Here is a 9,147-nt window from a genome sequence, read left to right on the forward strand (position 1 = left end):
TCAGTCTGTCCCTGGCCCAGTGCATCATGGGAACAGGGCAGACTAAACTACAAAGCCAATTCTTTACCAGAAAGGAGACAAGCTACCGGGGGCCGGTTTCTGGCATTTCAGCCTCTTCGGCCCGGCTTGCTTGAATCCTGATGGAGCAGTGAGAAAGGGACTCATGTCTGAGTATACCCTGCCACACCTATAGTGGCCAAAATCGATTTACAAAAGGGGGTGGTGATGAACAGAGTGTCTGAATTGAGCAGACCACTCTTACCCAGTCCAAAGATCAGGGCTTGATCCATCACCGTTATTTATCTCACTGCCCCATCCCAGCTCAGAACCTGGCTATATGCAAATCAGTCTGTCCCTGGCCCAGTGCATCATGGGAACAGGGCAGACTAAACTACAAAGCCAATTCTTTACCAGAAAGGAGACAAGCTACCGGGGACCGGTTTCTGGCATTTCAGCCTCTTCGGCCCGGCTTGCTTGAATCCTGATGGAGCAGTGAGAAAGGGACTCATGTCTGAGTATACCCTGCCACACCTATAGTGGCCAAAATCGATTTACAAAAGGGGGTGGTGATGAACAGAGTGTCTGAATTGAGCAGACCACTCTTACCCAGTCCAAAGATCAGGGCTTGATCCATCACCGTTATTTATCTCACTGCCCCATCCCAGCTCAGAACCTGGCTATATGCAAATCCGTCTGTCCCTGGCCCAGTGCATCATGGGAAAAAAAACGGTGTTGGATCTAGCCCTGATCTCTTGACTGGGTGAGAGTATTCTGTTTAATTCAGAGACTCTGTCCCTCACCACCCCTTGTTGTAAATATTTTTGTCCACCCTAAGCGTGGAAGGGTATACTCAGATGTGAGTCCCTTGCTCATTGCACCATCAGGATTCAAGCAAGCCGGGCCGAAGAGGCTGAAATGCCAGAAACCGGTCCCCGGTAGCTTGTTTCCTTCCCAGTGTAAGAATTGGCTTTTGTAGTTTGGTTTGCCCTGTTCCCATCATGCACTGGGACAGGAACAGACCAATTTGCATACAGCCAGGTTCTGAAACTGGGATGGTGCAGTGAGCTAAAAAACGGTGTTGGATCTAGCCCTGATCTCTTGACTGGGTGAGAGTATTCTGTTTAATTCAGAGACTCTGTCCCTCACCACCCCTTGTTGTAAATATTTTTGTCCACCCTAAGCGTGGAAGGGTATACTCAGATGTGAGTCCCTTGCTCATTGCACCATCAGGATTCAAGCAAGCCGGGCCGAAGAGGCTGAAATGCCAGAAACCGGTCCCCGGTAGCTTGTTTCCTTCCCAGTGTAAGAATTGGCTTTTGTAGTTTGGTTTGCCCTGTTCCCATCATGCACTGGGACAGGAACAGACCAATTTGCATACAGCCAGGTTCTGAAACTGGGATGGTGCAGTGAGCTAAAAAACGGTGTTGGATCTAGCCCTGATCTCTTGACTGGGTGAGAGTATTCTGTTTAATTCAGAGACTCTGTCCCTCACCACCCCTTGTTGTAAATATTTTTGTCCACCCTAAGCGTGGAAGGGTATACTCAGATGTGAGTCCCTTGCTCATTGCACCATCAGGATTCAAGCAAGCCGGGCCGAAGAGGCTGAAATGCCAGAAACCGGTCCCCGGTAGCTTGTTTCCTTCCCAGTGTAAGAATTGGCTTTTGTAGTTTGGTTTGCCCTGTTCCCATCATGCACTGGGACAGGAACAGACCAATTTGCATACAGCCAGGTTCTGAAACTGGGATGGTGCAGTGAGCTAAAAAACGGTGTTGGATCTAGCCCTGATCTCTTGACTGGGTGAGAGTATTCTGTTTAATTCAGAGACTCTGTCCCTCACCACCCCTTGTTGTAAATATTTTTGTCCACCCTAAGCGTGGAAGGGTATACTCAGATGTGAGTCCCTTGCTCATTGCACCATCAGGATTCAAGCAAGCCGGGCCGAAGAGGCTGAAATGCCAGAAACCGGTCCCCGGTAGCTTGTTTCCTTCCCAGTGTAAGAATTGGCTTTTGTAGTTTGGTTTGCCCTGTTCCCATCATGCACTGGGACAGGAACAGACCAATTTGCATACAGCCAGGTTCTGAAACTGGGATGGTGCAGTGAGCTAAAAAACGGTGTTGGATCTAGCCCTGATCTCTTGACTGGGTGAGAGTATTCTGTTTAATTCAGAGACTCTGTCCCTCACCACCCCTTGTTGTAAATATTTTTGTCCACCCTAAGCGTGGAAGGGTATACTCAGATGTGAGTCCCTTGCTCATTGCACCATCAGGATTCAAGCAAGCCGGGCCGAAGAGGCTGAAATGCCAGAAACCGGTCCCCGGTAGCTTGTTTCCTTCCCAGTGTAAGAATTGGCTTTTGTAGTTTGGTTTGCCCTGTTCCCATCATGCACTGGGACAGGAACAGATCAATTTGCATACAGCCAGGTTCTGAAACTGGGATGGTGCAGTGAGCTAAAAAACGGTGTTGGATCTAGCCCTGATCTCTTGACTGGGTGAGAGTATTCTGTTTAATTCAGAGACTCTGTCCCTCACCACCCCTTGTTGTAAATATTTTTGTCCACCCTAAGCGTGGAAGGGTATACTCAGATGTGAGTCCCTTGCTCATTGCACCATCAGGATTCAAGCAAGCCGGGCCGAAGAGGCTGAAATGCCAGAAACCGGTCCCCGGTAGCTTGTTTCCTTCCCAGTGTAAGAATTGGCTTTTGTAGTTTGGTTTGCCCTGTTCCCATCATGCACTGGGACAGGAACAGACCAATTTGCATACAGCCAGGTTCTGAAACTGGGATGGTGCAGTGAGCTAAAAAACGGTGTTGGATCTAGCCCTGATCTCTTGACTGGGTGAGAGTATTCTGTTTAATTCAGAGACTCTGTCCCTCACCACCCCTTGTTGTAAATATTTTTGTCCACCCTAAGCGTGGAAGGGTATACTCAGATGTGAGTCCCTTGCTCATTGCACCATCAGGATTCAAGCAAGCCGGGCCGAAGAGGCTGAAATGCCAGAAACCGGTCCCCGGTAGCTTGTTTCCTTCCCAGTGTAAGAATTGGCTTTTGTAGTTTGGTTTGCCCTGTTCCCATCATGCACTGGGACAGGAACAGACCAATTTGCATACAGCCAGGTTCTGAAACTGGGATGGTGCAGTGAGCTAAAAAACGGTGTTGGATCTAGCCCTGATCTCTTGACTGGGTGAGAGTATTCTGTTTAATTCAGAGACTCTGTCCCTCACCACCCTTGTTGTAAATATTTTTGTCCACCCTAAGCGTGGAAGGGTATACTCAGATGTGAGTCCCTTGCTCATTGCACCATCAGGATTCAAGCAAGCCGGGCCGAAGCGGCTGAAATGCCAGAAACCGGTCCCCGGTAGCTTGTTTCCTTCCCAGTGTAAGAATTGGCTTTTGTAGTTTGGTTTGCCCTGTTCCCATCATGCACTGGGACAGGAACAGACCAATTTGCATACAGCCAGGTTCTGAAACTGGGATGGTGCAGTGAGCTAAAAAACGGTGTTGGATCTAGCCCTGATCTCTTGACTGGGTGAGAGTATTCTGTTTAATTCAGAGACTCTGTCCCTCACCACCCCTTGTTGTAAATATTTTTGTCCACCCTAAGCGTGGAAGGGTATACTCAGATGTGAGTCCCTTGCTCATTGCACCATCAGGATTCAAGCAAGCCGGGCCGAAGAGGCTGAAATGCCAGAAACCGGTCCCCGGTAGCTTGTTTCCTTCCCAGTGTAAGAATTGGCTTTTGTAGTTTGGTTTGCCCTGTTCCCATCATGCACTGGGACAGGAACAGACCAATTTGCATACAGCCAGGTTCTGAAACTGGGATGGTGCAGTGAGCTAAAAAACGGTGTTGGATCTAGCCCTGATCTCTTGACTGGGTGAGAGTATTCTGTTTAATTCAGAGACTCTGTCCCTCACCACCCCTTGTTGTAAATATTTTTGTCCACCCTAAGCGTGGAAGGGTATACTCAGATGTGAGTCCCTTGCTCATTGCACCATCAGGATTCAAGCAAGCCGGGCCGAAGAGGCTGAAATGCCAGAAACCGGTCCCCGGTAGCTTGTTTCCTTCCCAGTGTAAGAATTGGCTTTTGTAGTTTGGTTTGCCCTGTTCCCATCATGCACTGGGACAGGAACAGACCAATTTGCATACAGCCAGGTTCTGAAACTGGGATGGTGCAGTGAGCTAAAAAACGGTGTTGGATCTAGCCCTGATCTCTTGACTGGGTGAGAGTATTCTGTTTAATTCAGAGACTCTGTCCCTCACCACCCCTTGTTGTAAATATTTTTGTCCACCCTAAGCGTGGAAGGGTATACTCAGATGTGAGTCCCTTGCTCATTGCACCATCAGGATTCAAGCAAGCCGGGCCGAAGAGGCTGAAATGCCAGAAACCGGTCCCCGGTAGCTTGTTTCCTTCCCAGTGTAAGAATTGGCTTTTGTAGTTTGGTTTGCCCTGTTCCCATCATGCACTGGGACAGGAACAGACCAATTTGCATACAGCCAGGTTCTGAAACTGGGATGGTGCAGTGAGCTAAAAAACGGTGTTGGATCTAGCCCTGATCTCTTGACTGGGTGAGAGTATTCTGTTTAATTCAGAGACTCTGTCCCTCACCACCCCTTGTTGTAAATATTTTTGTCCACCCTAAGCGTGGAAGGGTATACTCAGATGTGAGTCCCTTGCTCATTGCACCATCAGGATTCAAGCAAGCCGGGCCGAAGAGGCTGAAATGCCAGAAACCGGTCCCCGGTAGCTTGTTTCCTTCCCAGTGTAAGAATTGGCTTTTGTAGTTTGGTTTGCCCTGTTCCCATCATGCACTGGGACAGGAACAGACCAATTTGCATACAGCCAGGTTCTGAAACTGGGATGGTGCAGTGAGCTAAAAAACGGTGTTGGATCTAGCCCTGATCTCTTGACTGGGTGAGAGTATTCTGTTTAATTCAGAGACTCTGTCCCTCACCACCCCTTGTTGTAAATATTTTTGTCCACCCTAAGCGTGGAAGGGTATACTCAGATGTGAGTCCCTTGCTCATTGCACCATCAGGATTCAAGCAAGCCGGGCCGAAGAGGCTGAAATGCCAGAAACCGGTCCCCGGTAGCTTGTTTCCTTCCCAGTGTAAGAATTGGCTTTTGTAGTTTGGTTTGCCCTGTTCCCATCATGCACTGGGACAGGAACAGACCAATTTGCATACAGCCAGGTTCTGAAACTGGGATGGTGCAGTGAGCTAAAAAACGGTGTTGGATCTAGCCCTGATCTCTTGACTGGGTGAGAGTATTCTGTTTAATTCAGAGACTCTGTCCCTCACCACCCCTTGTTGTAAATATTTTTGTCCACCCTAAGCGTGGAAGGGTATACTCAGATGTGAGTCCCTTGCTCATTGCACCATCAGGATTCAAGCAAGCCGGGCCGAAGAGGCTGAAATGCCAGAAACCGGTCCCCGGTAGCTTGTTTCCTTCCCAGTGTAAGAATTGGCTTTTGTAGTTTGGTTTGCCCTGTTCCCATCATGCACTGGGACAGGAACAGACCAATTTGCATACAGCCAGGTTCTGAAACTGGGATGGTGCAGTGAGCTAAAAAACGGTGTTGGATCTAGCCCTGATCTCTTGACTGGGTGAGAGTATTCTGTTTAATTCAGAGACTCTGTCCCTCACCACCCCTTGTTGTAAATATTTTTGTCCACCCTAAGCGTGGAAGGGTATACTCAGATGTGAGTCCCTTGCTCATTGCACCATCAGGATTCAAGCAAGCCGGGCCGAAGAGGCTGAAATGCCAGAAACCGGTCCCCGGTAGCTTGTTTCCTTCCCAGTGTAAGAATTGGCTTTTGTAGTTTGGTTTGCCCTGTTCCCATCATGCACTGGGACAGGAACAGACCAATTTGCATACAGCCAGGTTCTGAAACTGGGATGGTGCAGTGAGCTAAAAAACGGTGTTGGATCTAGCCCTGATCTCTTGACTGGGTGAGAGTATTCTGTTTAATTCAGAGACTCTGTCCCTCACCACCCCTTGTTGTAAATGTTATCCCAATAAGGCCAAACTTGTTGGAGGGGGAATAGGAGGGGTGTACTGTCGTGCCTGTCCCCGAGAGCGTGGTTGGCAAACATCGCATCCAGATGGTTGGCAGAGTAATGCGCATGCGCGAAGACCTGAGCATGCGCAAGAGCTCCGGTTCCGGCATTTAGCAACTCCCTTCCCTTCACAGAACGCTTCGCGTTCCTTTCCGGTTCCGGGGTCCTGTGTCTTCAAATCTGGTCACAGTGGTGGCGTTTAGCGGGTCCCGTCGGGTCTGCGGCTGGCGTCGGGTCGTCTCTGAACAGGTACCAAGTTTAGTTGCATATCCGGTACTTATATTTACTTTGCCTCGTTATTGTTTGGCTGTTACACTTTTGTCTTCGAGCCGCCTTGTTTGCTCTGGTGAGAGCCTTTGTTCCCTATCCCTGAATGTCTAAGGGATCGGCAGTAGAGAGGATTTAGGTTTAAATCCCTTCTTGCGGACCGTTTCGGTTCGTGTCTTTATTTTTGTTGTGATTATTAAGTCTGTGACGCATAGAGAGCATTTCTTATGTTTTCGTTGGGACTAGTGGAGTATTGATACTAGTCCCGGCAGTGATCTCTGGTTATAGGAACTAGAGGAGCATTGATTCTGGTTCCAGTTTTTTAATTGTCCTCTAACACACATACATGTAGGCATAGAAGCACCTTGGTTATAAGGTGGAGTATAGCACAAGTATCTAGACTAATTATTCTGGAACAATTACAGGGTACACGGAGAACTGTCATTCCTGCATATCAGACCAGTCATTTCTATCTACATATATAACACCCATTCTACTCTAAACAGTACGCATATTTCTTAACACTCTTACCTTCTCTTCTATTTATCGCCAAGAGCTGCACTAACCTGTATTCCTTGTTCTCACTTGTAGGACAACAGCATATCTCAGAAGTTTATTGGTTCCCCCCAGGATTATCAGCCAGTCCTCCTTTGTATGAAGACAACTGTGTTTTTCCCCCTACTTACCTTGTTTTGTTTCCCTGTTTTCCCCTGACGGGCATCACTATTTGTATCCAGTCATTCTACTCTGGCACATGGTGAACCGGTTAGGGGAGATAGTGGAGCTAGCAGCATTTCCCTGGTGCTTCTGAGGCAACAATCGCGACAAGCATTACATTAATGCTGCGCCTGGTGAAATTGCTTGTGACTGAACAAAGCCTGTTGATTGCCTTAGTGTAAGTATGCATCCTGACATGTGCTGCCTGTGCAGCCCTGTTACGAGCATTTTCTGTTTGTACAAGGGTCAGGCAGAGTTTCTCAATTGATGCAGCCATGCTTTCTTGATTTTTATTGGATTGCAAAAGCTGCCTATTTATTGACCTGAGTGCCTTGTGTTGCAGGCGCTGTACATCAAGCATATCCTGCTCAAGGCCAGCAAAAACAGTGCCTCCTTCACTTGGTCCTCTGTTGCTCCTACATGTCTCCAGACGGAATGACCGTGCCCTCCTTGGTGTTTGTGGTTGCTCTTGTGAGTCCTGAGGGGACACTGGGACAGTCTCATTGGGAACTGAACCTCCATCTGAATTTCCTTCTTCTTCCATTGTTGGCAGAGGTGCAACATGTCTGCGCTTCCTGTGTATGTTTCTATTTTGAACAGGGGCATCAGTGACTACTTGTTCTGTGTCAGACGTGACATGTGGAGGAGAATTTTCCAAATCAATTTCTGCCCTGGAGTCTCTTGTATGTTCTGTGGATGTAGAGTGTGAAAAATGAATTTGTGTTTCTTCAAAATAAATTGATTTCATTGCAGACAAAAACTTGCACTACACTGCTTTAGAATCCCAAATTAGTACTTGCATAAAAGTCATGTGTTACTATGATGTTAAGTATGAAAATCGTTATTGCACTACAACTCCCATGATGCATTGCTCAGTTCTGGTTTTACAGTGTAACTGGACTACTATTTATCTGACAATGAGTATTAGCACAGGACACACACACACATTCATTACACACATTCATTGAACCAATTTGCATGCATCTTACCTTGTGTAGTTGTTGTAGGGTCTGAGCTATCAATGCTAGCCACTCCACTCACACTCTCTGGTAGCAGGGTTGATTCTATCAATTCCTCATGGGGTGTTGGTTGGTCCACAGAAGAAGTTCCACCACCTGTTTTATTTGCCTCTTTGATTCTATCTGCAAGTCTCTCTTTTGATCTTAGTCGCATGTCGTACCATCTCTTTTTGATTTCATCAATGGAGCGAGTGGTAACTCCTACTGAATTCACTTTTTCCTGGATCTCCAGCCAGATTTTCCTTTTCCTTGAGTCAGGAACTTTTAGTGCTTTCTTTCCAAAAAGATCCTCATGGTTACCAACCATTTCCCCTATAAGGATTTCTTGCTCCTTTTCAGAAAACTTTTGCTTCCTTTTTCTCTTTTCAGCTGACATTTCCTCCTGTGCCTTCTGTGACTCCATTGCTCTCCAAACAGGTCTGCTCTGCCTCACAACACTCTTCCAACTGCCACTGGGTGTGGCTCTGGGAAGCAGGTGCAAGCAATCACTGGAACTTCCTGGTTGTGATGTCATCAGGCTGTTCCTGCATTGCATGATCCAGTTTTTGCGATTTCTTAATTTGCAAACTTCGCTAATTAAGAAATCGCATGAAAATCGCAATTTATTCTGCGATTTTTAAGAAATCGCACATTTATCGCAAATGTGTTCATACATCCCATTTTGCGATTCCGAAATTGCGATTCGCTAAAAATCGCAATTATGGACTCGCAATATGGAATGTTGATACATCTGCCCCCTAAATGTTTAAACCAGCATCCATACTCGTTTGCGTCTTCCCCTTGTTTAAAATATAAAAGAAAAGAAAGGAAGTTCATAACTGCATTGAATATTATATATACCACTTAAACGGTTAACCAAAACAGGGACCCATAGCTCCGATCTCAGATCTGTTGCTTCATATTAAAACTGAATCACTATTTACCAGCCCTACATTAACGAACTGCATCCCATTTAACTGAGTACAAGAATAGTACAAGTGGGAAAAAGCATGTTGTTTCAATTATGGGCTTCATAAATATTTGAGAATGCCTTTTGGACTTTGTAATTCCAAGGATGAATCTCAGCATCTAAATATCAAGGGGCAAA

The 9,147-nt window shown here is 46.8% G+C and overlaps 1 pseudogene; it reads right to left on the bottom strand.

The window, feature by feature from the left end:
- The window catches only part of LOC147732403 (uncharacterized), a 93,386-nt pseudogene extending 84,791 nt beyond the window's left edge, over window positions 1-8,595 (bottom strand).
- Between the last annotated feature and the right edge of the window lie 552 nt (window positions 8,596-9,147).

This window comes from Lissotriton vulgaris, chromosome 2_1 (genome assembly GCF_964263255.1).
Source record: "Lissotriton vulgaris chromosome 2_1, aLisVul1.2, whole genome shotgun sequence".
Lineage (NCBI taxonomy): Eukaryota > Metazoa > Chordata > Amphibia > Caudata > Salamandridae > Lissotriton > Lissotriton vulgaris.